This window comes from Hyperolius riggenbachi, chromosome 4, assembly GCF_040937935.1.
Source record: "Hyperolius riggenbachi isolate aHypRig1 chromosome 4, aHypRig1.pri, whole genome shotgun sequence".
NCBI classification, from domain to species: domain Eukaryota; kingdom Metazoa; phylum Chordata; class Amphibia; order Anura; family Hyperoliidae; genus Hyperolius; species Hyperolius riggenbachi.
The window spans coordinates 11,087,537-11,108,026 of record NC_090649.1 but is presented as its reverse complement, the minus strand read 5'-3'; the positions used below and the strand labels follow the sequence as shown (position 1 = coordinate 11,108,026).

The 20,490-nt window shown below is 45.0% G+C and overlaps 44 non-coding genes across 44 annotated transcripts; all 44 read right to left on the bottom strand.

Annotated features, from left to right (window-relative positions):
- Positions 1-24: 24 nt before the first annotated feature.
- Positions 25-97, bottom strand: TRNAV-AAC (transfer RNA valine (anticodon AAC)). Its single transcript has one exon. It is a non-coding gene; the product is annotated as a tRNA-Val (tRNA).
- A 311-nt stretch (positions 98-408) lies between these two features.
- On the bottom strand, positions 409-481 carry TRNAV-UAC (transfer RNA valine (anticodon UAC)). The gene has a single exon. It is a non-coding gene; the product is annotated as a tRNA-Val (tRNA).
- Positions 482-1,159: 678 nt separating this feature from the next.
- Positions 1,160-1,232, bottom strand: TRNAV-CAC (transfer RNA valine (anticodon CAC)). The gene has a single exon. It is a non-coding gene; the product is annotated as a tRNA-Val (tRNA).
- A 141-nt stretch (positions 1,233-1,373) lies between these two features.
- Positions 1,374-1,446, bottom strand: TRNAV-AAC (transfer RNA valine (anticodon AAC)). The gene has a single exon. It is a non-coding gene; the product is annotated as a tRNA-Val (tRNA).
- A 1,062-nt stretch (positions 1,447-2,508) lies between these two features.
- On the bottom strand, positions 2,509-2,581 carry TRNAV-CAC (transfer RNA valine (anticodon CAC)). The gene has a single exon. It is a non-coding gene; the product is annotated as a tRNA-Val (tRNA).
- A 141-nt stretch (positions 2,582-2,722) lies between these two features.
- TRNAV-AAC (transfer RNA valine (anticodon AAC)) lies at positions 2,723-2,795 on the bottom strand. The gene has a single exon. It is a non-coding gene; the product is annotated as a tRNA-Val (tRNA).
- Positions 2,796-3,106: 311 nt separating this feature from the next.
- On the bottom strand, positions 3,107-3,179 carry TRNAV-UAC (transfer RNA valine (anticodon UAC)). The gene has a single exon. It is a non-coding gene; the product is annotated as a tRNA-Val (tRNA).
- A 678-nt stretch (positions 3,180-3,857) lies between these two features.
- On the bottom strand, positions 3,858-3,930 carry TRNAV-CAC (transfer RNA valine (anticodon CAC)). Its single transcript has one exon. It is a non-coding gene; the product is annotated as a tRNA-Val (tRNA).
- A 141-nt stretch (positions 3,931-4,071) lies between these two features.
- On the bottom strand, positions 4,072-4,144 carry TRNAV-AAC (transfer RNA valine (anticodon AAC)). Its single transcript has one exon. It is a non-coding gene; the product is annotated as a tRNA-Val (tRNA).
- A 311-nt stretch (positions 4,145-4,455) lies between these two features.
- TRNAV-UAC (transfer RNA valine (anticodon UAC)) lies at positions 4,456-4,528 on the bottom strand. The gene has a single exon. It is a non-coding gene; the product is annotated as a tRNA-Val (tRNA).
- Positions 4,529-5,206: 678 nt separating this feature from the next.
- On the bottom strand, positions 5,207-5,279 carry TRNAV-CAC (transfer RNA valine (anticodon CAC)). The gene has a single exon. It is a non-coding gene; the product is annotated as a tRNA-Val (tRNA).
- Positions 5,280-5,420: 141 nt separating this feature from the next.
- On the bottom strand, positions 5,421-5,493 carry TRNAV-AAC (transfer RNA valine (anticodon AAC)). Its single transcript has one exon. It is a non-coding gene; the product is annotated as a tRNA-Val (tRNA).
- Positions 5,494-5,804: 311 nt separating this feature from the next.
- Positions 5,805-5,877, bottom strand: TRNAV-UAC (transfer RNA valine (anticodon UAC)). The gene has a single exon. It is a non-coding gene; the product is annotated as a tRNA-Val (tRNA).
- A 678-nt stretch (positions 5,878-6,555) lies between these two features.
- Positions 6,556-6,628, bottom strand: TRNAV-CAC (transfer RNA valine (anticodon CAC)). Its single transcript has one exon. It is a non-coding gene; the product is annotated as a tRNA-Val (tRNA).
- Positions 6,629-6,769: 141 nt separating this feature from the next.
- On the bottom strand, positions 6,770-6,842 carry TRNAV-AAC (transfer RNA valine (anticodon AAC)). Its single transcript has one exon. It is a non-coding gene; the product is annotated as a tRNA-Val (tRNA).
- A 311-nt stretch (positions 6,843-7,153) lies between these two features.
- TRNAV-UAC (transfer RNA valine (anticodon UAC)) lies at positions 7,154-7,226 on the bottom strand. The gene has a single exon. It is a non-coding gene; the product is annotated as a tRNA-Val (tRNA).
- Positions 7,227-7,904: 678 nt separating this feature from the next.
- On the bottom strand, positions 7,905-7,977 carry TRNAV-CAC (transfer RNA valine (anticodon CAC)). The gene has a single exon. It is a non-coding gene; the product is annotated as a tRNA-Val (tRNA).
- Positions 7,978-8,118: 141 nt separating this feature from the next.
- TRNAV-AAC (transfer RNA valine (anticodon AAC)) lies at positions 8,119-8,191 on the bottom strand. Its single transcript has one exon. It is a non-coding gene; the product is annotated as a tRNA-Val (tRNA).
- Positions 8,192-8,502: 311 nt separating this feature from the next.
- On the bottom strand, positions 8,503-8,575 carry TRNAV-UAC (transfer RNA valine (anticodon UAC)). The gene has a single exon. It is a non-coding gene; the product is annotated as a tRNA-Val (tRNA).
- A 678-nt stretch (positions 8,576-9,253) lies between these two features.
- TRNAV-CAC (transfer RNA valine (anticodon CAC)) lies at positions 9,254-9,326 on the bottom strand. The gene has a single exon. It is a non-coding gene; the product is annotated as a tRNA-Val (tRNA).
- A 141-nt stretch (positions 9,327-9,467) lies between these two features.
- Positions 9,468-9,540, bottom strand: TRNAV-AAC (transfer RNA valine (anticodon AAC)). The gene has a single exon. It is a non-coding gene; the product is annotated as a tRNA-Val (tRNA).
- A 311-nt stretch (positions 9,541-9,851) lies between these two features.
- TRNAV-UAC (transfer RNA valine (anticodon UAC)) lies at positions 9,852-9,924 on the bottom strand. Its single transcript has one exon. It is a non-coding gene; the product is annotated as a tRNA-Val (tRNA).
- Positions 9,925-10,603: 679 nt separating this feature from the next.
- TRNAV-CAC (transfer RNA valine (anticodon CAC)) lies at positions 10,604-10,676 on the bottom strand. The gene has a single exon. It is a non-coding gene; the product is annotated as a tRNA-Val (tRNA).
- Positions 10,677-10,817: 141 nt separating this feature from the next.
- Positions 10,818-10,890, bottom strand: TRNAV-AAC (transfer RNA valine (anticodon AAC)). Its single transcript has one exon. It is a non-coding gene; the product is annotated as a tRNA-Val (tRNA).
- A 311-nt stretch (positions 10,891-11,201) lies between these two features.
- Positions 11,202-11,274, bottom strand: TRNAV-UAC (transfer RNA valine (anticodon UAC)). The gene has a single exon. It is a non-coding gene; the product is annotated as a tRNA-Val (tRNA).
- A 678-nt stretch (positions 11,275-11,952) lies between these two features.
- On the bottom strand, positions 11,953-12,025 carry TRNAV-CAC (transfer RNA valine (anticodon CAC)). Its single transcript has one exon. It is a non-coding gene; the product is annotated as a tRNA-Val (tRNA).
- Positions 12,026-12,166: 141 nt separating this feature from the next.
- TRNAV-AAC (transfer RNA valine (anticodon AAC)) lies at positions 12,167-12,239 on the bottom strand. Its single transcript has one exon. It is a non-coding gene; the product is annotated as a tRNA-Val (tRNA).
- Positions 12,240-12,550: 311 nt separating this feature from the next.
- Positions 12,551-12,623, bottom strand: TRNAV-UAC (transfer RNA valine (anticodon UAC)). Its single transcript has one exon. It is a non-coding gene; the product is annotated as a tRNA-Val (tRNA).
- Positions 12,624-13,301: 678 nt separating this feature from the next.
- TRNAV-CAC (transfer RNA valine (anticodon CAC)) lies at positions 13,302-13,374 on the bottom strand. The gene has a single exon. It is a non-coding gene; the product is annotated as a tRNA-Val (tRNA).
- A 141-nt stretch (positions 13,375-13,515) lies between these two features.
- TRNAV-AAC (transfer RNA valine (anticodon AAC)) lies at positions 13,516-13,588 on the bottom strand. Its single transcript has one exon. It is a non-coding gene; the product is annotated as a tRNA-Val (tRNA).
- A 311-nt stretch (positions 13,589-13,899) lies between these two features.
- Positions 13,900-13,972, bottom strand: TRNAV-UAC (transfer RNA valine (anticodon UAC)). The gene has a single exon. It is a non-coding gene; the product is annotated as a tRNA-Val (tRNA).
- Positions 13,973-14,649: 677 nt separating this feature from the next.
- On the bottom strand, positions 14,650-14,722 carry TRNAV-CAC (transfer RNA valine (anticodon CAC)). The gene has a single exon. It is a non-coding gene; the product is annotated as a tRNA-Val (tRNA).
- Positions 14,723-14,863: 141 nt separating this feature from the next.
- On the bottom strand, positions 14,864-14,936 carry TRNAA-AGC (transfer RNA alanine (anticodon AGC)). Its single transcript has one exon. It is a non-coding gene; the product is annotated as a tRNA-Ala (tRNA).
- Positions 14,937-15,247: 311 nt separating this feature from the next.
- TRNAV-UAC (transfer RNA valine (anticodon UAC)) lies at positions 15,248-15,320 on the bottom strand. Its single transcript has one exon. It is a non-coding gene; the product is annotated as a tRNA-Val (tRNA).
- Positions 15,321-15,998: 678 nt separating this feature from the next.
- TRNAV-CAC (transfer RNA valine (anticodon CAC)) lies at positions 15,999-16,071 on the bottom strand. Its single transcript has one exon. It is a non-coding gene; the product is annotated as a tRNA-Val (tRNA).
- A 141-nt stretch (positions 16,072-16,212) lies between these two features.
- TRNAV-AAC (transfer RNA valine (anticodon AAC)) lies at positions 16,213-16,285 on the bottom strand. The gene has a single exon. It is a non-coding gene; the product is annotated as a tRNA-Val (tRNA).
- Positions 16,286-16,596: 311 nt separating this feature from the next.
- Positions 16,597-16,669, bottom strand: TRNAV-UAC (transfer RNA valine (anticodon UAC)). Its single transcript has one exon. It is a non-coding gene; the product is annotated as a tRNA-Val (tRNA).
- Positions 16,670-17,347: 678 nt separating this feature from the next.
- On the bottom strand, positions 17,348-17,420 carry TRNAV-CAC (transfer RNA valine (anticodon CAC)). The gene has a single exon. It is a non-coding gene; the product is annotated as a tRNA-Val (tRNA).
- Positions 17,421-17,561: 141 nt separating this feature from the next.
- On the bottom strand, positions 17,562-17,634 carry TRNAV-AAC (transfer RNA valine (anticodon AAC)). The gene has a single exon. It is a non-coding gene; the product is annotated as a tRNA-Val (tRNA).
- A 1,061-nt stretch (positions 17,635-18,695) lies between these two features.
- Positions 18,696-18,768, bottom strand: TRNAV-CAC (transfer RNA valine (anticodon CAC)). Its single transcript has one exon. It is a non-coding gene; the product is annotated as a tRNA-Val (tRNA).
- Positions 18,769-18,909: 141 nt separating this feature from the next.
- Positions 18,910-18,982, bottom strand: TRNAI-AAU (transfer RNA isoleucine (anticodon AAU)). Its single transcript has one exon. It is a non-coding gene; the product is annotated as a tRNA-Ile (tRNA).
- Positions 18,983-19,293: 311 nt separating this feature from the next.
- On the bottom strand, positions 19,294-19,366 carry TRNAV-UAC (transfer RNA valine (anticodon UAC)). The gene has a single exon. It is a non-coding gene; the product is annotated as a tRNA-Val (tRNA).
- Positions 19,367-20,045: 679 nt separating this feature from the next.
- TRNAV-CAC (transfer RNA valine (anticodon CAC)) lies at positions 20,046-20,118 on the bottom strand. Its single transcript has one exon. It is a non-coding gene; the product is annotated as a tRNA-Val (tRNA).
- Positions 20,119-20,259: 141 nt separating this feature from the next.
- Positions 20,260-20,332, bottom strand: TRNAI-AAU (transfer RNA isoleucine (anticodon AAU)). The gene has a single exon. It is a non-coding gene; the product is annotated as a tRNA-Ile (tRNA).
- Between the last annotated feature and the right edge of the window lie 158 nt (positions 20,333-20,490).

Sequence of the window (20,490 nt, the reverse complement as noted above, 5' to 3'; positions counted from 1 at the left end):
GAAAGAAGACCAGAGAAAAAGCCATGTTTCTGCCCAGTTTCGAACTGGGGACCTTTCGCGTGTTAGGCGAACGTGATAACCACTACACTACAGAAACCACCTACACTTCTCAGGGTGTACCCACAAGCGGCTCATTTTACCCAAGCAAAGCTTGTTTTAACCACGTGCAGCTCATTTTAACCACACGCAGCTCATTTTAACCACACGCAACAACTAGGATCCACATCTGTCCTGATCAAGCTAACACGCTACTTTGGACTAACTCCAGCTCTTTTGCTTGGAGACAACTGGATCAAGAGGAGTAGGCAGACTAATGTGAGTTTTGTCAAGGTGCAGCTAGCATTGGAGGCCAAAAATCTTCTTTAGAAAGGAGGGGAATAGACCACTTTATGGAACAAAAAGCATCGCTGTTTCTGCCCAGTTTCGAGCTGGGGACCTTTTGCGTGTAAAGCAAATGTGATAACCACTACACTACAGAAACCTCCGGTGGAAACTGATTGCAATTTTGCTACCAAGAAGAAAGCAGTGCTCGCATAGGAACATAGACAACTGGCATATTGGGAACTAATACTCAAAAGAACCTTCCACATGAGAAAGGGAGCAATAAAGTAGCTATGAGAGGTAACAACATCTAAAATGTTGGGCTTAGGTCAATAGAGTATGCTTGAGTAAAAAAAAAGGCATTCGGGAATAGAAAGGTGGGGAGGGGAAAGACAACCATGGCATGCAGCAAAATATCATAAGTCTTAACTACTGGGAAAGCCTGAACTTTGCAGATGATGCGACGGCAACCAAAGTGGCAGTACTTGGAGAAGGGCTGGATAGGAAGAAGACAAGGGAGGTTGGAGTCAAAGGCAAATTCCAGGCAATATAAACTTACAAAGCAGGTGGTAGGGCAGTTCTACTTCTAGATAGTGCAGTATCTAGGGAGAAGGAAAAGAGACAAAGCTTGGTGTTTTGCAAGTTGAGTTTTAGATCTCTCTTAGATGGATATGCATGTAGGGATGGCTAAGAGGCAGTCTGAAAGAGGCTATTAGCAGTTGCCTGAGAAAGTGAGTGAAGAAAAGACACTGGCCAGTCACATTGATGGCCAGCTTGCAAGCTTATGGAGCAAGGGAAGGAGGAGTGCTTTGGATGGCAAAAAGTTAAAGGTAGACACTGTTTCTGCCCGGTTTCGAACCGGGGACCTTTCGCGTGTGAGGCGAACGTGATAACCACTACACTACAGAAACCAGACACTTCTTGCTTGTCCTGGAGCCCCGAAAGAGGAAAAGTAGAGCTTTTCATGAATATGATTAAGCCAGACAGGTAAAGACTCATGCATGCGTAAGTGGAGCCTGCGTGAAAAGGAAAGAAGACCAGAGAAAAAGCCATGTTTCTGCCCAGTTTCGAACTGGGGACCTTTCGCGTGTTAGGCGAACGTGATAACCACTACACTACAGAAACCACCTACACTTCTCAGGGTGTACCCACAAGCGGCTCATTTTACCCAAGCAAAGCTTGTTTTAACCACGTGCAGCTCATTTTAACCACACGCAGCTCATTTTAACCACACGCAACAACTAGGATCCACATCTGTCCTGATCAAGCTAACACGCTACTTTGGACTAACTCCAGCTCTTTTGCTTGGAGACAACTGGATCAAGAGGAGTAGGCAGACTAATGTGAGTTTTGTCAAGGTGCAGCTAGCATTGGAGGCCAAAAATCTTCTTTAGAAAGGAGGGGAATAGACCACTTTATGGAACAAAAAGCATCGCCGTTTCTGCCCAGTTTCAAGCTGGGGACGTTTTGCGTGTAAAGCAAATGTGATAACCACTACACTACAGAAACCTCCGGTGGAAACTGATTGCAATTTTGCTACCAAGAAGAAAGCAGTGCTCGCATAGGAACATAGACAACTGGCATATTGGGAACTAATACTCAAAAGAACCTTCCACATGAGAAAGGGAGCAATAAAGTAGCTATGAGAGGTAACAACATCTAAAATGTTGGGCTTAGGTCAATAGAGTATGCTTGAGTAAAAAAAAAGGCATTCGGGAATAGAAAGGTGGGGAGGGGAAAGACAACCATGGCATGCAGCAAAATATCATAAGTCTTAACTACTGGGAAAGCCTGAACTTTGCAGATGATGCGACGGCAACCAAAGTGGCAGTACTTGGAGAAGGGCTGGATAGGAAGAAGACAAGGGAGGTTGGAGTCAAAGGCAAATTCCAGGCAATATAAACTTACAAAGCAGGTGGTAGGACAGTTCTACTTCTAGATAGTGCAGTATCTAGGGAGAAGGAAAAGAGACAAAGCTTGGTGTTTTGCAAGTTGAGTTTTAGATCTCTCTTAGATGGATATGCATGTAGGGATGGCTAAGAGGCAGTCTGAAAGAGGCTATTAGCAGTTGCCTGAGAAAGTGAGTGAAGAAAAGACACTGGCCAGTCACATTGATGGCCACCTTGCAAGCGTATGGAGCAAGGGAAGGAGGAGTGCTTTGGATGGCAAAAAGTTAAAGGTAGACACTGTTTCTGCCCAGTTTCGAACCGGGGACCTTTCGCGTGTGAGGCGAACGTGATAACCACTACACTACAGAAACCAGACACTTCTTGCGTGTCCTGGAGCCCCGAAAGAGGAAAAGTAGAGCTTTTCATGAATATGATTAAGCCAGACAGGTAAAGACTCATGCATGCGTAAGTGGAGCCTGCGTGAAAAGGAAAGAAGACCAGAGAAAAAGCCATGTTTCTGCCCAGTTTCAAACTGGGGACCTTTCGCGTGTTAGGCAAACGTGATAACCACTACACTACAGAAACCACCTACACTTCTCAGGGTGTACCCACAAGCGGCTCATTTTACCCAAGCAAAGCTTGTTTTAACCACGTGCAGCTCATTTTAACCACACGCAGCTCATTTTAACCACACGCAACAACTAGGATCCACATCTGTCCTGATCAAGCTAACACGCTTTTTTGGACTAACTCCAGCTCTTTTGCTTAGAGACAACTGGATCAAGAGGAGTAGGCAGACTAATGTGAGTTTTGTCAAGGTGCAGCTAGCATTGGAGGCCAAAAATCTTCTTTAGAAAGGAGGGGAATAGACCACTTTATGGAACAAAAAGCATCGCTGTTTCTGCCCAGTTTCGAGCTGGGGACCTTTTGCGTGTAAAGCAAACGTGATAACCACTACACTACAGAAACCTCCGGTGGAAACTGATTGCAATTTTGCTACCAAGAAGAAAGCAGTGCTCGCATAGGAACATAGACAACTGGCATATTGGGAACTAATACTCAAAAGAACCTTCCACATGAGAAAGGGAGCAATAAAGTAGCTATGAGAGGTAACAACATCTAAAATGTTGGGCTTAGGTCAATAGAGTATGCTTGAGTAAAAAAAAAGGCATTCGGGAATAGAAAGGTGGGGAGGGGAAAGACAACCATGGCATGCAGCAAAATATCATAAGTCTTAACTACTGGGAAAGCCTGAACTTTGCAGATGATGCGACGGCAACCAAAGTGGCAGTACTTGGAGAAGGGCTGGATAGGAAGAAGACAAGGGAGGTTGGAGTCAAAGGCAAATTCCAGGCAATATAAACTTACAAAGCAGGTGGTAGGACAGTTCTACTTCTAGATAGTGCAGTATCTAGGGAGAAGGAAAAGAGACAAAGCTTGGTGTTTTGCAAGTTGAGTTTTAGATCTCTCTTAGATGGATATGCATGTAGGGATGGCTAAGAGGCAGTCTGAAAGAGGCTATTAGCAGTTGCCTGAGAAAGTGAGTGAAGAAAAGACACTGGCCAGTCACATTGAGGGCCAGCTTGCAAGCGTATGGAGCAAGGGAAGGAGGAGTGCTTTGGATGGCAAAAAGTTAAAGGTAGACACTTTTTCTGCCCGGTTTCAAACCGGGGACCTTTCGCGTGTGAGGCAAACGTGATAACCACTACACTACAGAAACCAGACACTTTTTGCTTGTCCTGGAGCCCCGAAAGAGGAAAAGTAGAGCTTTTCATGAATATGATTAAGCCAGACAGGTAAAGACTCATGCATGCGTAAGTGGAGCCTGCGTGAAAAGGAAAGAAGACCAGAGAAAAAGCCATGTTTCTGCCCAGTTTCGAACTGGGGACCTTTTGCGTGTTAGGCAAACGTGATAACCACTACACTACAGAAACCACCTACACTTCTCAGGGTGTACCCACAAGCGGCTCATTTTACCCAAGCAAAGCTTGTTTTAACCACGTGCAGCTCATTTTAACCACACGCAGCTCATTTTAACCACACGCAACAACTAGGATCCACATCTGTCCTGATCAAGCTAACACGCTACTTTGGACTAACTCCAGCTCTTTTGCTTGGAGACAACTGGATCAAGAGGAGTAGGCAGACTAATGTGAGTTTTGTCAAGGTGCAGCTAGCATTGGAGGCCAAAAATCTTCTTTAGAAAGGAGGGGAATAGACCACTTTATGGAACAAAAAGCATCGCTGTTTCTGCCCAGTTTCGAGCTGGGGACCTTTTGCGTGTAAAGCAAACGTGATAACCACTACACTACAGAAACCTCCGGTGGAAACTGATTGCAATTTTGCTACCAAGAAGAAAGCAGTGCTCGCATAGGAACATAGACAACTGGCATATTGGGAACTAATACTCAAAAGAACCTTCCACATGAGAAAGGGAGCAATAAAGTAGCTATGAGAGGTAACAACATCTAAAATGTTGGGCTTAGGTCAATAGAGTATGCTTGAGTAAAAAAAAAGGCATTCGGGAATAGAAAGGTGGGGAGGGGAAAGACAACCATGGCATGCAGCAAAATATCATAAGTCTTAACTACTGGGAAAGCCTGAACTTTGCAGATGATGCGACGACAACCAAAGTGGCAGTACTTGGAGAAGGGCTGGATAGGAAGAAGACAAGGGAGGTTGGAGTCAAAGGCAAATTCCAGGCAATATAAACTTACAAAGCAGGTGGTAGGACAGTTCTACTTCTAGATAGTGCAGTATCTAGGGAGAAGGAAAAGAGACAAAGCTTGGTGTTTTGCAAGTTGAGTTTTAGATCTCTCTTAGATGGATATGCATGTAGGGATGGCTAAGAGGCAGTCTGCAAGAGGCTATTAGCAGTTGCCTGAGAAAGTGAGTGAAGAAAAGACACTGGCCAGTCACATTGAGGGCCAGCTTGCAAGCGTATGGAGCAAGGGAAGGAGGAGTGCTTTGGATGGCAAAAAGTTAAAGGTAGACACTGTTTCTGCCCGGTTTCAAACCGGGGACCTTTCGCGTGTGAGGCAAACGTGATAACCACTACACTACAGAAACCAGACACTTTTTGCTTGTCCTGGAGCCCCGAAAGAGGAAAAGTAGAGCTTTTCATGAATATGATTAAGCCAGACAGGTAAAGACTCATGCATGCGTAAGTGGAGCCTGCGTGAAAAGGAAAGAAGACCAGAGAAAAAGCCATGTTTCTGCCCAGTTTCGAACTGGGGACCTTTCGCGTGTTAGGTGAACGTGATAACCACTACACTACAGAAACCACCTACACTTCTCAGGGTGTACCCACAAGCGGCTCATTTTACCCAAGCAAAGCTTGTTTTAACCACGTGCAGCTCATTTTAACCACACGCAGCTCATTTTAACCACACGCAACAACTAGGATCCACATCTGTCCTGATCAAGCTAACACGCTACTTTGGACTAACTCCAGCTCTTTTGCTTGGAGACAACTGGATCAAGAGGAGTAGGCAGACTAATGTGAGTTTTGTCAAGGTGCAGCTAGCATTGGAGGCCAAAAATCTTCTTTAGAAAGGAGGGGAATAGACCACTTTATGGAACAAAAAGCATCGCTGTTTCTGCCCAGTTTCGAGCTGGGGACCTTTTGCGTGTAAAGCAAATGTGATAACCACTACACTACAGAAACCTCCGGTGGAAACTGATTGCAATTTTGCTACCAAGAAGAAAGCAGTGCTCGCATAGGAACATAGACAACTGGCATATTGGGAACTAATACTCAAAAGAACCTTCCACATGAGAAAGGGAGCAATAAAGTAGCTATGAGAGGTAACAACATCTAAAATGTTGGGCTTAGGTCAATAGAGTATGCTTGAGTAAAAAAAAAGGCATTCGGGAATAGAAAGGTGGGGAGGGGAAAGACAACCATGGCATGCAGCAAAATATCATAAGTCTTAACTACTGGGAAAGCCTGAACTTTGCAGATGATGCGACGGCAACCAAAGTGGCAGTACTTGGAGAAGGGCTGGATAGGAAGAAGACAAGGGAGGTTGGAGTCAAAGGCAAATTCCAGGCAATATAAACTTACAAAGCAGGTGGTAGGACAGTTCTACTTCTAGATAGTGCAGTATCTAGGGAGAAGGAAAAGAGACAAAGCTTGGTGTTTTGCAAGTTGAGTTTTAGATCTCTCTTAGATGGATATGCATGTAGGGATGGCTAAGAGGCAGTCTGAAAGAGGCTATTAGCAGTTGCCTGAGAAAGTGAGTGAAGAAAAGACACTGGCCAGTCACATTGATGGCCAGCTTGCAAGCGTATGGAGCAAGGGAAGGAGGAGTGCTTTGGATGGCAAAAAGTTAAAGGTAGACACTGTTTCTGCCCGGTTTCGAACTGGGGACCTTTCGCGTGTGAGGCGAACGTGATAACCACTACACTACAGAAACCAGACACTTCTTGCTTGTCCTGGAGCCCCGAAAGAGGAAAAGTAGAGCTTTTCATGAATATGATTAAGCCAGACAGGTAAAGACTCATGCATGCGTAAGTGGAGCCTGCGTGAAAAGGAAAGAAGACCAGAGAAAAAGCCATGTTTTTGCCCAGTTTCGAACTGGGGACCTTTCGCGTGTTAGGCGAACGTGATAACCACTACACTACAGAAACCACCTACACTTCTCAGGGTGTACCCACAAGCGGCTCATTTTACCCAAGCAAAGCTTGTTTTAACCACGTGCAGCTCATTTTAACCACACGCAGCTCATTTTAACCACACGCAACAACTAGGATCCACATCTGTCCTGATCAAGCTAACACGCTACTTTGGACTAACTCCAGCTCTTTTGCTTGGAGACAACTGGATCAAGAGGAGTAGGCAGACTAATGTGAGTTTTGTCAAGGTGCAGCTAGCATTGGAGGCCAAAAATCTTCTTTAGAAAGGAGGGGAATAGACCACTTTATGGAACAAAAAGCATCGCTGTCTCTGCCCAGTTTCGAGCTGGGGACGTTTTGCGTGTAAAGCAAATGTGATAACCACTACACTACAGAAACCTCCGGTGGAAACTGATTGCAATTTTGCTACCAAGAAGAAAGCAGTGCTCGCATAGGAACATAGACAACTGGCATATTGGGAACTAATACTCAAAAGAACCTTCCACATGAGAAAGGGAGCAATAAAGTAGCTATGAGAGGTAACAACATCTAAAATGTTGGGCTTAGGTCAATAGAGTATGCTTGAGTAAAAAAAAAGGCATTCGGGAATAGAAAGGTGGGGAGGGGAAAGACAACCATGGCATGCAGCAAAATATCATAAGTCTTAACTACTGGGAAAGCCTGAACTTTGCAGATGATGCGACGGCAACCAAAGTGGCAGTACTTGGAGAAGGGCTGGATAGGAAGAAGACAAGGGAGGTTGGAGTCAAAGGCAAATTCCAGGCAATATAAACTTACAAAGCAGGTGGTAGGACAGTTCTACTTCTAGATAGTGCAGTATCTAGGGAGAAGGAAAAGAGACAAAGCTTGGTGTTTTGCAAGTTGAGTTTTAGATCTCTCTTAGATGGATATGCATGTAGGGATGGCTAAGAGGCAGTCTGCAAGAGGCTATTAGCAGTTGCCTGAGAAAGTGAGTGAAGAAAAGACACTGGCCAGTCACATTGAGGGCCAGCTTGCAAGCGTATGGAGCAAGGGAAGGAGGAGTGCTTTGGATGGCAAAAAGTTAAAGGTAGACACTGTTTCTGCCCGGTTTCAAACCGGGGACCTTTCGCGTGTGAGGCAAACGTGATAACCACTACACTACAGAAACCAGACACTTTTTGCTTTTCCTGGAGCCCCGAAAGAGGAAAAGTAGAGCTTTTCATGAATATGATTAAGCCAGACAGGTAAAGACTCATGCATGCGTAAGTGGAGCCTGCGTGAAAAGGAAAGAAGACCAGAGAAAAAGCCATGTTTCTGCCCAGTTTCGAACTGGGGACCTTTCGCGTGTTAGGCGAACGTGATAACCACTACACTACAGAAACCACCTACACTTCTCAGGGTGTACCCACAAGCGGCTCATTTTACCCAAGCAAAGCTTGTTTTAACCACGTGCAGCTCATTTTAACCACACGCAGCTCATTTTAACCACACGCAACAACTAGGATCCACATCTGTCCTGATCAAGCTAACACGCTACTTTGGACTAACTCCAGCTCTTTTGCTTGGAGACAACTGGATCAAGAGGAGTAGGCAGACTAATGTGAGTTTTGTCAAGGTGCAGCTAGCATTGGAGGCCAAAAATCTTCTTTAGAAAGGAGGGGAATAGACCACTTTATGGAACAAAAAGCATTGCTGTTTCTGCCCAGTTTCGAGCTGGGGACCTTTTGCGTGTAAAGCAAATGTGATAACCACTACACTACAGAAACCTCCGGTGGAAACTGATTGCAATTTTGCTACCAAGAAGAAAGCAGTGCTCGCATAGGAACATAGACAACTGGCATATTGGGAACTAATACTCAAAAGAACCTTCCACATGAGAAAGGGAGCAATAAAGTAGCTATGAGAGGTAACAACATCTAAAATGTTGGGCTTAGGTCAATAGAGTATGCTTGAGTAAAAAAAAAGGCATTCGGGAATAGAAAGGTGGGGAGGGGAAAGACAACCATGGCATGCAGCAAAATATCATAAGTCTTAACTACTGGGAAAGCCTGAACTTTGCAGATGATGCGACGGCAACCAAAGTGGCAGTACTTGGAGAAGGGCTGGATAGGAAGAAGACAAGGGAGGTTGGAGTCAAAGGCAAATTCCAGGCAATATAAACTTACAAAGCAGGTGGTAGGACAGTTCTACTTCTAGATAGTGCAGTATCTAGGGAGAAGGAAAAGAGACAAAGCTTGGTGTTTTGCAAGTTGAGTTTTAGATCTCTCTTAGATGGATATGCATGTAGGGATGGCTAAGAGGCAGTCTGAAAGAGGCTATTAGCAGTTGCCTGAGAAAGTGAGTGAAGAAAAGACACTGGCCAGTCACATTGATGGCCAGCTTGCAAGCGTATGGAGCAAGGGAAGGAGGAGTGCTTTGGATGGCAAAAAGTTAAAGGTAGACACTGTTTCTGCCCGGTTTCGAACCGGGGACCTTTCGCGTGTGAGGCGAACGTGATAACCACTACACTACAGAAACCAGACACTTCTTGCTTGTCCTGGAGCCCCGAAAGAGGAAAAGTAGAGCTTTTCATGAATATGATTAAGCCAGACAGGTAAAGACTCATGCATGCGTAAGTGGAGCCTGCGTGAAAAGGAAAGAAGACCAGAGAAAAAGCCATGTTTCTGCCTAGTTTCGAACTGGGGACCTTTCGCGTGTTAGGCGAACGTGATAACCACTACACTACAGAAACCACCTACACTTCTCAGGGTGTACCCACAAGCGGCTCATTTTACCCAAGCAAAGCTTGTTTTAACCACGTGCAGCTCATTTTAACCACACGCAGCTCATTTTAATCACATGCAACAACTAGGATCCACATCTGTCCTGATCAAGCTAACACGCTACTTTGGACTAACTCCAGCTCTTTTGCTTGGAGACAACTGGATCAAGAGGAGTAGGCAGACTAATGTGAGTTTTGTCAAGATGCAGCTAGCATTGGAGGCCAAAAATCTTCTTTAGAAAGGAGGGGAATAGACCACTTTATGGAACAAAAAGCATCGCTGTTTCTGCCCAGTTTCGAGCTGGGGACCTTTTTCGTGTAAAGCAAACGTGATAACCACTACACTACAGAAACCTCCGGTGGAAACTGATTGCAATTTTGCTACCAAGAAGAAAGCAGTGCTCGCATAGGAACATAGACAACTGGCATATTGGGAACTAATACTCAAAAGAACCTTCCACATGAGAAAGGGAGCAATAAAGTAGCTATGAGAGGTAACAACATCTAAAATGTTGGGCTTAGGTCAATAGAGTATGCTTGAGTAAAAAAAAAAGGCATTCGGGAATAGAAAGGTGGGGAGGGGAAAGACAACCATGGCATGCAGCAAAATATCATAAGTCTTAACTACTGGGAAAGCCTGAACTTTGCAGATGATGCGACGGCAACCAAAGTGGCAGTACTTGGAGAAGGGCTGGATAGGAAGAAGACAAGGGAGGTTGGAGTCAAAGGCAAATTCCAGGCAATATAAACTTACAAAGCAGGTGGTAGGACAGTTCTACTTCTAGATAGTGCAGTATCTAGGGAGAAGGAAAAGAGACAAAGCTTGGTGTTTTGCAAGTTGAGTTTTAGATCTCTCTTAGATGGATATGCATGTAGGGATGGCTAAGAGGCAGTCTGAAAGAGGCTATTAGCAGTTGCCTGAGAAAGTGAGTGAAGAAAAGACACTGGCCAGTCACATTGATGGCCAGCTTGCAAGCGTATGGAGCAAGGGAAGGAGGAGTGCTTTGGATGGCAAAAAGTTAAAGATAGACACTGTTTCTGCCTGGTTTCGAACCGGGGACCTTTCGCGCGTGAGGCGAACGTGATAACCACTACACTACAGGAACCAGACACTTCTTGCTTGTCCTGGAGCCCCGAAAGAGGAAAAGTAGAGCTTTTCATGAATATGATTAAGCCAGACAGGTAAAGACTCATGCATGCGTAAGTGGAGCCTGCGTGAAAAGGAAAGAAGACCAGAGAAAAAGCCATGTTTCTGCCCAGTTTCGAACTGGGGACCTTTCGCGTGTTAGGCGAACGTGATAACCACTACACTACAGAAACCACCTACACTTCTCAGGGTGTACCCACAAGCGGCTCATTTTACCCAAGCAAAGCTTGTTTTAACCACGTGCAGCTCATTTTAACCACACGCAGCTCATTTTAACCACACGCAACAACTAGGATCCACATCTGTCCTGATCAAGCTAACACGCTACTTTGGACTAACTCCAGCTCTTTTGCTTGGAGACAACTGGATCAAGAGGAGTAGGCAGACTAATGTGAGTTTTGTCAAGGTGCAGCTAGCATTGGAGGCCAAAAATCTTCTTTAGAAAGGAGGGGAATACACCACTTTATGGAACAAAAAGCATCGCTGTTTCTGCCCAGTTTCGAGCTGGGGACCTTTTGCGTGTAAAGCAAACATGATAACCACTACACTACAGAAACCTCCGGTGGAAACTGATTGCAATTTTGCTACCAAGAAGAAAGCAGTGCTCGCATAGGAACATAGACAACTGGCATATTGGGAACTAATACTCAAAAGAACCTTCCACATGAGAAAGGGAGCAATAAAGTAGCTATGAGAGGTAACAACATCTAAAATGTTGGGCTTAGGTCAATAGAGTATGCTTGAGTAAAAAAAAAGGCATTCGGGAATAGAAAGGTGGGGAGGGGAAAGACAACCATGGCATGCAGCAAAATATCATAAGTCTTAACTACTGGGAAAGCCTGAACTTTGCAGATGATGCGACGGCAACCAAAGTGGCAGTACTTGGAGAAGGGCTGGATAGGAAGAAGACAAGGGAGGTTGGAGTCAAAGGCAAATTCCAGGCAATATAAACTTACAAAGCAGGTGGTAGGACAGTTCTACTTCTAGATAGTGCAGTATCTAGGGAGAAGGAAAAGAGACAAAGCTTGGTGTTTTGCAAGTTGAGTTTTAGATCTCTCTTAGATGGATATGCATGTAGGGATAGCTAAGAGGCAGTCTGAAAGAGGCTATTAGCAGTTGCCTGAGAAAGTGAGTGAAGAAAAGACACTGGCCAGTCACATTGATGGCCAGCTTGCAAGTGTATGGAGCAAGGGAAGGAGGAGTGCTTTGGATGGCAAAAAGTTAAAGATAGACACTGTTTCTGCCTGGTTTCGAACCGGGGACCTTTCGCGTGTGAGGCGAACGTGATAACCACTACACTACAGGAACCAGACACTTCTTGCTTGTCCTGGAGCCCCGAAAGAGGAAAAGTAGAGCTTTTCATGAATATGATTAAGCCAGACAGGTAAAGACTCATGCATGCGTAAGTGGAGCCTGCGTGAAAAGGAAAGAAGACCAGAGAAAAAGCCATGTTTCTGCCCAGTTTCGAACTGGGGACCTTTCGCGTGTTAGGCGAACGTGATAACCACTACACTACAGAAACCACCTACACTTCTCAGGGTGTACCCACAAGCGGCTCATTTTACCCAAGCAAAGCTTGTTTTAACCACGTGCAGCTCATTTTAACCACACGCAGCTCATTTTAACCACACGCAACAACTAGGATCCACATCTGTCCTGATCAAGCTAACACGCTACTTTGGACTAACTCCAGCTCTTTTGCTTGGAGACAACTGGATCAAGAGGAGTAGGCAGACTAATGTGAGTTTTGTCAAGGTGCAGCTAGCATTGGAGGCCAAAAATCTTCTTTAGAAAGGAGGGGAATACACCACTTTATGGAACAAAAAGCATCGCTGTTTCTGCCCAGTTTCGAGCTGGGGACCTTTTGCGTGTAAAGCAAACATGATAACCACTACACTACAGAAACCTCCGGTGGAAACTGATTGCAATTTTGCTACCAAGAAGAAAGCAGTGCTCGCATAGGAACATAGACAACTGGCATATTGGGAACTAATACTCAAAAGAACCTTCCACATGAGAAAGGGAGCAATAAAGTAGCTATGAGAGGTAACAACATCTAAAATGTTGGGCTTAGGTCAATAGAGTATGCTTGAGTAAAAAAAAAGGCATTCGGGAATAGAAAGGTGGGGAGGGGAAAGACAACCATGGCATGCAGCAAAATATCATAAGTCTTAACTACTGGGAAAGCCTGAACTTTGCAGATGATGCGACGGCAACCAAAGTGGCAGTACTTGGAGAAGGGCTGGATAGGAAGAAGACAAGGGAGGTTGGAGTCAAAGGCAAATTCCAGGCAATATAAACTTACAAAGCAGGTGGTAGGACAGTTCTACTTCTAGATAGTGCAGTATCTAGGGAGAAGGAAAAGAGACAAAGCTTGGTGTTTTGCAAGTTGAGTTTTAGATCTCTCTTAGATGGATATGCATGTAGGGATGGCTGAGAGGCAGTCTGAAAGAGGCTATTAGCAGTTGCCTGAGAAAGTGAGTGAAGAAAAGACACTGGCCAGTCACATTGATGGCCAGCTTGCAAGCGTATGGAGCAAGGGAAGGAGGAGTGCTTTGGATGGCAAAAAGTTAAAGGTAGACACTGTTTCTGCCCGGTTTCGAACCGGGGACCTTTCGCGTGTGAGGCGAACGTGATAACCACTACACTACAGGAACCAGACACTTCTTGCTTGTCCTGGAGCCCCGAAAGAGGAAAAGTAGAGCTTTTCATGAATATGATTAAGCCAGACAGGTAAAGACTCATGCATGCGTAAGTGGAGCCTGCGTGAAAAGGAAAGAAGACCAGAGAAAAAGCCATGTTTCTGCCTAGTTTCGAACTGGGGACCTTTCGCGTGTTAGGCGAACGTGATAACCACTACACTACAGAAACCACCTACACTTCTCAGGGTGTACCCACAAGCGGCTCATTTTACCCAAGCAAAGCTTGTTTTAACCACGTGCAGCTCATTTTAACCACACGCAGCTCATTTTAACCACACGCAACAACTAGGATCCACATCTGTCCTGATCAAGCTAACACGCTACTTTGGACTAACTCCAGCTCTTTTGCTTGGAGACAACTGGATCAAGAGGAGTAGGCAGACTAATGTGAGTTTTGTCAAGGTGCAGCTAGCATTGGAGGCCAAAAATCTTCTTTAGAAAGGAGGGGAATAGACCACTTTATGGAACAAAAAGCATCGCTGTTTCTGCCCAGTTTCGAGCTGGGGACCTTTTGCGTGTAGAGCAAACATGATAACCACTACACTACAGAAACCTCCGGTGGAAACTGATTGCAATTTTGCTACCAAGAAGAAAGCAGTGCTCGCATAGGAACATAGACAACTGGCATATTGGGAACTAATACTCAAAAGAACCTTCCACATGAGAAAGGGAGCAATAAAGTAGCTATGAGAGGTAACAACATCTAAAATGTTGGGCTTAGGTCAATAGAGTATGCTTGAGTAAAAAAAAGGCATTCGGGAATAGAAAGGTGGGGAGGGGAAAGACAACCATGGCATGCAGCAAAATATCATAAGTCTTAACTACTGGGAAAGCCTGAACTTTGCAGATGATGCGACGGCAACCAAAGTGGCAGTACTTGGAGAAGGGCTGGATAGGAAGAAGACAAGGGAGGTTGGAGTCAAAGGCAAATTCCAGGCAATATAAACTTACAAAGCAGGTGGTAGGACAGTTCTACTTCTAGATAGTGCAGTATCTAGGGAGAAGGAAAAGAGACAAAGCTTGGTGTTTTGCAAGTTGAGTTTTAGATCTCTCTTAGATGGATATGCATGTAGGGATGGCTGAGAGGCAGTCTGGAAGAGGCTATTAGCAGTTGTCTGAGAAAGTGAGTGAAGAAAAGACACTGGCCAGTCACATTGAGGGCCAGCTTGCAAGCGTATGGAGCAAGGGAAGGAGGAGTGCTTTGGATGGCAAAAAGTTAAAGGTAGACACTGTTTCTGCCCGGTTTCGAACCAGGGACCTTTCGCGTGTGAGGCGAACGTGATAACCACTACACTACAGAAACCAGACACTTCTTGCTTGTCCTGGAGCCCCGAAAGAGGAAAAGTAGAGCTTTTCATGAATATGATTAAGCCAGACAGGTAAAGACTCATGCATGCGTAAGTGGAGCCTGCGTGAAAAGGAAAGAAGACCAGAGAAAAAGCCTTGTTTTTGCCCAGTTTCGAACTGGGGACCTTTCGCGTGCTAGGCGAACGTGATAACCACTACACAACAGAAACAACCTACACTTCTCAGGGTGTACCCACAAGCGGCTCATTTTACCCAAGCAAAGCTTGTTTTAACCACGTGCAGCTCATTTTAACCACACGCAGCTCATTTTAATCACACGCAACAACTAGGATCCACATCTGTCCTGATCAAGCTAACACGCTACTTTGGACTAACTCCAGCTCTTTTGCTTGGAGACAACTGGATCAAGAGGAGTAGGCAGACTAATGTGAGTTTTGTCAAGATGCAGCTAGCATTGGAGGCCAAAAATCTTCTTTAGAAAGGAGGGGAATAGACCACTTTATGGAACAAAAAGCATCGCTGTTTCTGCCCAGTTTCGAGCTGGGGACCTTTTGCGTGTAAAGCAAACGTGATAACCACTACACTACAGAAACCTCCGGTGGAAACTGATTGCAATTTTGCTACCAAGAAGAAACCAGTGCTCGCATAGGAACATAGACAACTGGCATATTGGGAACTAATACTCAAAAGAACCTTCCACATGAGAAAGGGAGCAATAAAGTAGCTATGAGAGGTAACAACATCTAAAATGTTGGGCTTAGGTCAATAGAGTATGCTTGAGTAAAAAAAAAGGCATTCGGGAATAGAAAGGTGGGGAGGGGAAAGACAACCATGGCATGCAGCAAAATATCATAAGTCTTAACTACTGGGAAAGCCTGAACTTTGCAGATGATGCGACGGCAACCAAAGTGGCAGTACTTGGAGAAGGGCTGGATAGGAAGAAGACAAGGGAGGTTGGAGTCAAAGGCAAATTCCAGGCAATATAAACTTACAAAGCAGGTGGTAGGACAGTTCTACTTCTAGATAGTGCAGTATCTAGGGAGAAGGAAAAGAGACAAAGCTTGGTGTTTTGCAAGTTGAGTTTTAGATCTCTCTTAGATGGATATGCATGTAGGGATGGCTGAGAGGCAGTCTGAAAGAGGCTATTAGCAGTTGCCTGAGAAAGTGAGTGAAGAAAAGACACTGGCCAGTCACATTGAGGGCCAGCTTGCAAGCGTATGGAGCAAGGGAAGGAGGAGTGCTTTGGATGGCAAAAAGTTAAAAGTAGACACTGTTTCTGCCCAGTTTCGAACCAGGGACCTTTCGCGTGTGAGACGACCGTGATAACCACTACACTACAGAAACCAGACACTTCTTGCTTGTCCTGGAGCCCCGAAAGAGGAAAAGTAGAGCTTTTCATGAATATGATTAAGCCAGACAGGTAAAGACTCATGCATGCGTAAGTGGAGCCTGCGTGAAAAGGAAAGAAGACCAGAGAAAAAGCCATGTTTTTGCCCAGTTTCGAACTGGGGACCTTTCGCGTGTTAGGCGAACGTGATAACCACTACACTACAGAAACAACCTACACTTCTCAGGGTGTACCCACAAGCGGCTCATTTTACCCAAGCAAAGCTTGTTTTAACCACGTGCAGCTCATTTTAACCACACGCAGCTCATTTTAATCACACGCAACAACTAGGATCCACATCTGTCCTGATCAAGCTAACACGCTACTTTGGACTAACTCCAGCTCTTTTGCTTGGAGACAACTGGATCAAGAGGAGTAGGCAGACTAATGTGAGTTTTGTCAAGATGCAGCTAGCATTGGAGGCCAAAAATCTTCTTTAGAAAGGAGGGGAATAGACCACTTTATGGAACAAAAAGCATCGCTGTTTCTGCCCAGTTTCGAGCTGGGGACCTTTTGCGTGTAAAGCAAACGTGATAACCACTACACTACAGAAACCTCCGGTGGAAACTGATTGCAATTTTGCTACCAAGAAGAAAGCAGTGCTCGCATAGGAACATAGACAACTGGCATATTGGGAACTAATACTCAAAAGAACCTTCCACATGAGAAAGGGAGCAATAAAGTAGCTATGAGAGGTAACAACATCTAAAATGTTGGGCTTAGGTCAATAGAGTATGCTTGAGTAAAAAAAAAGGCATTCGGGAATAGAAAGGTGGGGAGGGGAAAGACAACCATGGCATGCAGCAAAATATCATAAGTCTTAACTACTGGGAAAGCCTGAACTTTGCAGATGATGCGACGGCAACCAAAGTGGCAGTACTTGGAGAAGGGCTGGATAGGAAGAAGACAAGGGAGGTTGGAGTCAAAGGCAAATTCCAGGCAATATAAACTTACAAAGCAGGTGGTAGGACAGTTCTACTTCTAGATAGTGCAGTATCTAGGGAGAAGGAAAAGAGACAAAGCTTGGTGTTTTGCAAGTTGAGTTTTAGATCTCTCTTAGATGGATATGCATGTAGGGATGGCTGAGAGGCAGTCTGAAAGAGGCTATTAGCAGTTGCCTGAGAAAGTGAGTGAAGAAAAGACACTGGCCAGTCACATTGAGGGCCAGCTTGCAAGCGTATGGAGCAAGGGAAGGAGGAGTGCTTTGGATGGCAAAAAGTTAAAGGTAGACACTGTTTCTGCCCAGTTTCGAACCGGGAACCTTTCGCGTGTGAGGCAAACATGATAACCACTACACTACAGAAACCAGACACTTCTTGCTTGTCCTGGAGCCCCGAAAGAGGAAAAGTAGAGCTTTTCATGAATATGATTAAGCCAGACAGGTAAAGACTCATGCATGCGTAAGTGGAGCCTGCGTGAAAAGGAAAGAAGACCAGAGAAAAAACCATGTTTCTGCCCAGTTTCGAACTGGGGACCTTTCGCGTGTTAGGCGAACGTGATAACCACTACACTACAGAAACCACCTACACTTCTCAGGGTGTACCCACAAGTGGCTCATTTTACCCAAGCAAAGCTTGTTTTAACCACGTGCAGCTCATTTTAACCACACGCAGCTCATTTTAACCACACACAACAACTAGGATCCACATCTGTCCTGATCAAGCTAACACGCTACTTTGGACTAACTCCAGCTCTTTTGCTTGGAGACAACTGGATCAAGAGGAGTAGGCAGACTAATGTGAGTTTTGTCAAGGTGCAGCTAGCATTGGAGGCCAAAAATCTTCTTTAGAAAGGAGGGGAATAGACCACTTTATGGAACAAAAAGCATCGCTGTTTCTGCCCAGTTTCGAGCTGGGGACCTTTTGCGTGTAAAGCAAATTTGATAACCACTACACTACAGAAACCTCCGGTGGTAACTGATTGCAATTTTGCTACCAAGAAGAAAGCAGTGCTCGCATAGGAACATAGACAACTGGCATATTGGGAACTAATACTCAAAAGAACCTTCCACATGAGAAAGGGAGCAATAAAGTAGCTATGAGAGGTAACAACATCTAAAATGTTGGGCTTAGGTCAATAGAGTATGCTTGAGTAAAAAAAAGGCATTCGGGAATAGAAAGGTGGGGAGGGGAAAGACAACCATGGCATGCAGCAAAATATCATAAGTCTTAACTACTGGGAAAGCCTGAACTTTGCAGATGATGCGACGGCAACCAAAGTGGCAGTACTTGGAGAAGGGCTGGATAGGAAGAAGACAAGGGAGGTTGGAGTCAAAGGCAAATTCCAGGCAATATAAACTTACAAAGCAGGTGATAGGACAGTTCTACTTCTAGATAGTGCAGTATCTAGGGAGAAGGAAAAGAGACAAAGCTTGGTGTTTTGCAAGTTGAGTTTTAGATCTCTCTTAGATGGATATGCATGTAGGGATGGCTGAGAGGCAGTCTGAAAGAGGCTATTAGCAGTTGCCTGAGAAAGTTAGTGAAGAAAAGACACTGGCCAGTCACATTGAGGGCCAGCTTGCAAGCGTATGGAGCAAGGGAAGGAGGAGTGCTTTGGATGGCAAAAAGTTAAAGGTAGACACTGTTTCTGCCCGGTTTCGAACCGGGGACCTTTCGCGTGTGAGGTGAACGTGATAACCACTACACTACAGAAACCAGACACTTCTTGCTTGTCCTGGAGCCCCGAAAGAGGAAAAGTAGAGCTTTTCATGAATATGATTAAGCCAGACAGGTAAAGACTCATGCATGCGTAAGTGGAGCCTGCGTGAAAAGGAAAGAAGACCAGAGAAAAAGCCATGTTTCTGCCCAGTTTCGAACTGGGGACCTTTCGCGTATTAGGCGAACGTGATAACCACTACACTACAGAAACCACCTACACTTCTCAGGCTGTACCCACAAGCGGCTCATTTTACCCAAGCAAAGCTTGTTTTAACCACGTGCAGCTCATTTTAACCACACGCAGCTCATTTTAACCACACGCAACAACTAGGATCCACATCTGTCCTGATCAAGCTAACACGCTACTTTGGACTAACTCCAGCTCTTTTGCTTGGAAACAACTGGATCAAGAGGAGTAGGCAGACTAATGTGAGTTTTGTCAAGGTGCAGCTAGCATTGGAGGCCAAAAATCTTCTTTAGAAAGGAGGGGAATAGACCACTTTATGGAACAAAAAGCATCGCTGTTTCTGCCCAGTTTCGAGCTGGGGACCTTTTGCGTGTAAAGCAAACGTGATAACCACTACACTACAGAAACCTCCGGTGGAAACTGATTGCAATTTTGCTACCAAGAAGAAAGCAGTGCTCGCATAGGAACATAGACAACTGGCATATTGGGAACTAATACTCAAAAGAACCTTCCACATGAAAAAAGGGAGCAATAAAGTAGCTATGAGAGGTAACAACATCTAAAATGTTGGGCTTAGGTCAATAGAGTATGCTTGAGTAAAAAAAAAGGCATTCGGGAATAGAAAGGTGCGGAGGGGAAAGACAACCATGGCATGCAGCAAAATATCATAAGTCTTAACTACTGGGAAAGCCTGAACTTTGCAGATGATGCGACGGCAACCAAAGTGGCAGTACTTGGAGAAGGGCTGGATAGGAAGAAGACAAGGGAGGTTGGAGTCAAAGGCAAATTCCAGGCAATATAAACTTACAAAGCAGGTGATAGGACAGTTCTACTTCTAGATAGTGCAGTATCTAGGGAGAAGGAAAAGAGACAAAGCTTGGTGTTTTGCAAGTTGAGTTTTAGATCTCTCTTAGATGGATATGCATGTAGGGATGGCTGAGAGGCAGTCTGAAAGAGGCTATTAGCAGTTGCCTGAGAAAGTGAGTGAAGAAAAGACACTGGCCAGTCACATTGAGGGCCAGCTTGCAAGCGTATGGAGCAAGGGAAGGAGGAGTGCTTTGGATGGCAAAAAGTTAAAGGTAGACACTGTTTCTGCCCGGTTTCGAACCGGGGACCTTTCGCGTGTGAGGCAAACATGATAACCACTACACTACAGAAACCAGACACTTCTTGCTTGTCCTGGAGCCCCGAAAGAGGAAAAGTAGAGCTTTTCATGAATATGATTAAGCCAGACAGGTAAAGACTCATGCATGCGTAAGTGGAGCCTGCGTGAAAAGGAAAGAAGACCAGAGAAAAAGCCATGTTTCTGCCCAGTTTCGAACTGGGGACCTTTCGCGTATTAGGCGAACGTGATAACCACTACACTACAGAAACCACCTACACTTCTCAGGCTGTACCCACAAGCGGCTCATTTTACCCAAGCAAAGCTTGTTTTAACCACGTGCAGCTCATTTTAACCACACGCAGCTCATTTTAACCACACGCAACAACTAGGATCCACATCTGTCCTGATCAAGCTAACACGCTACTTT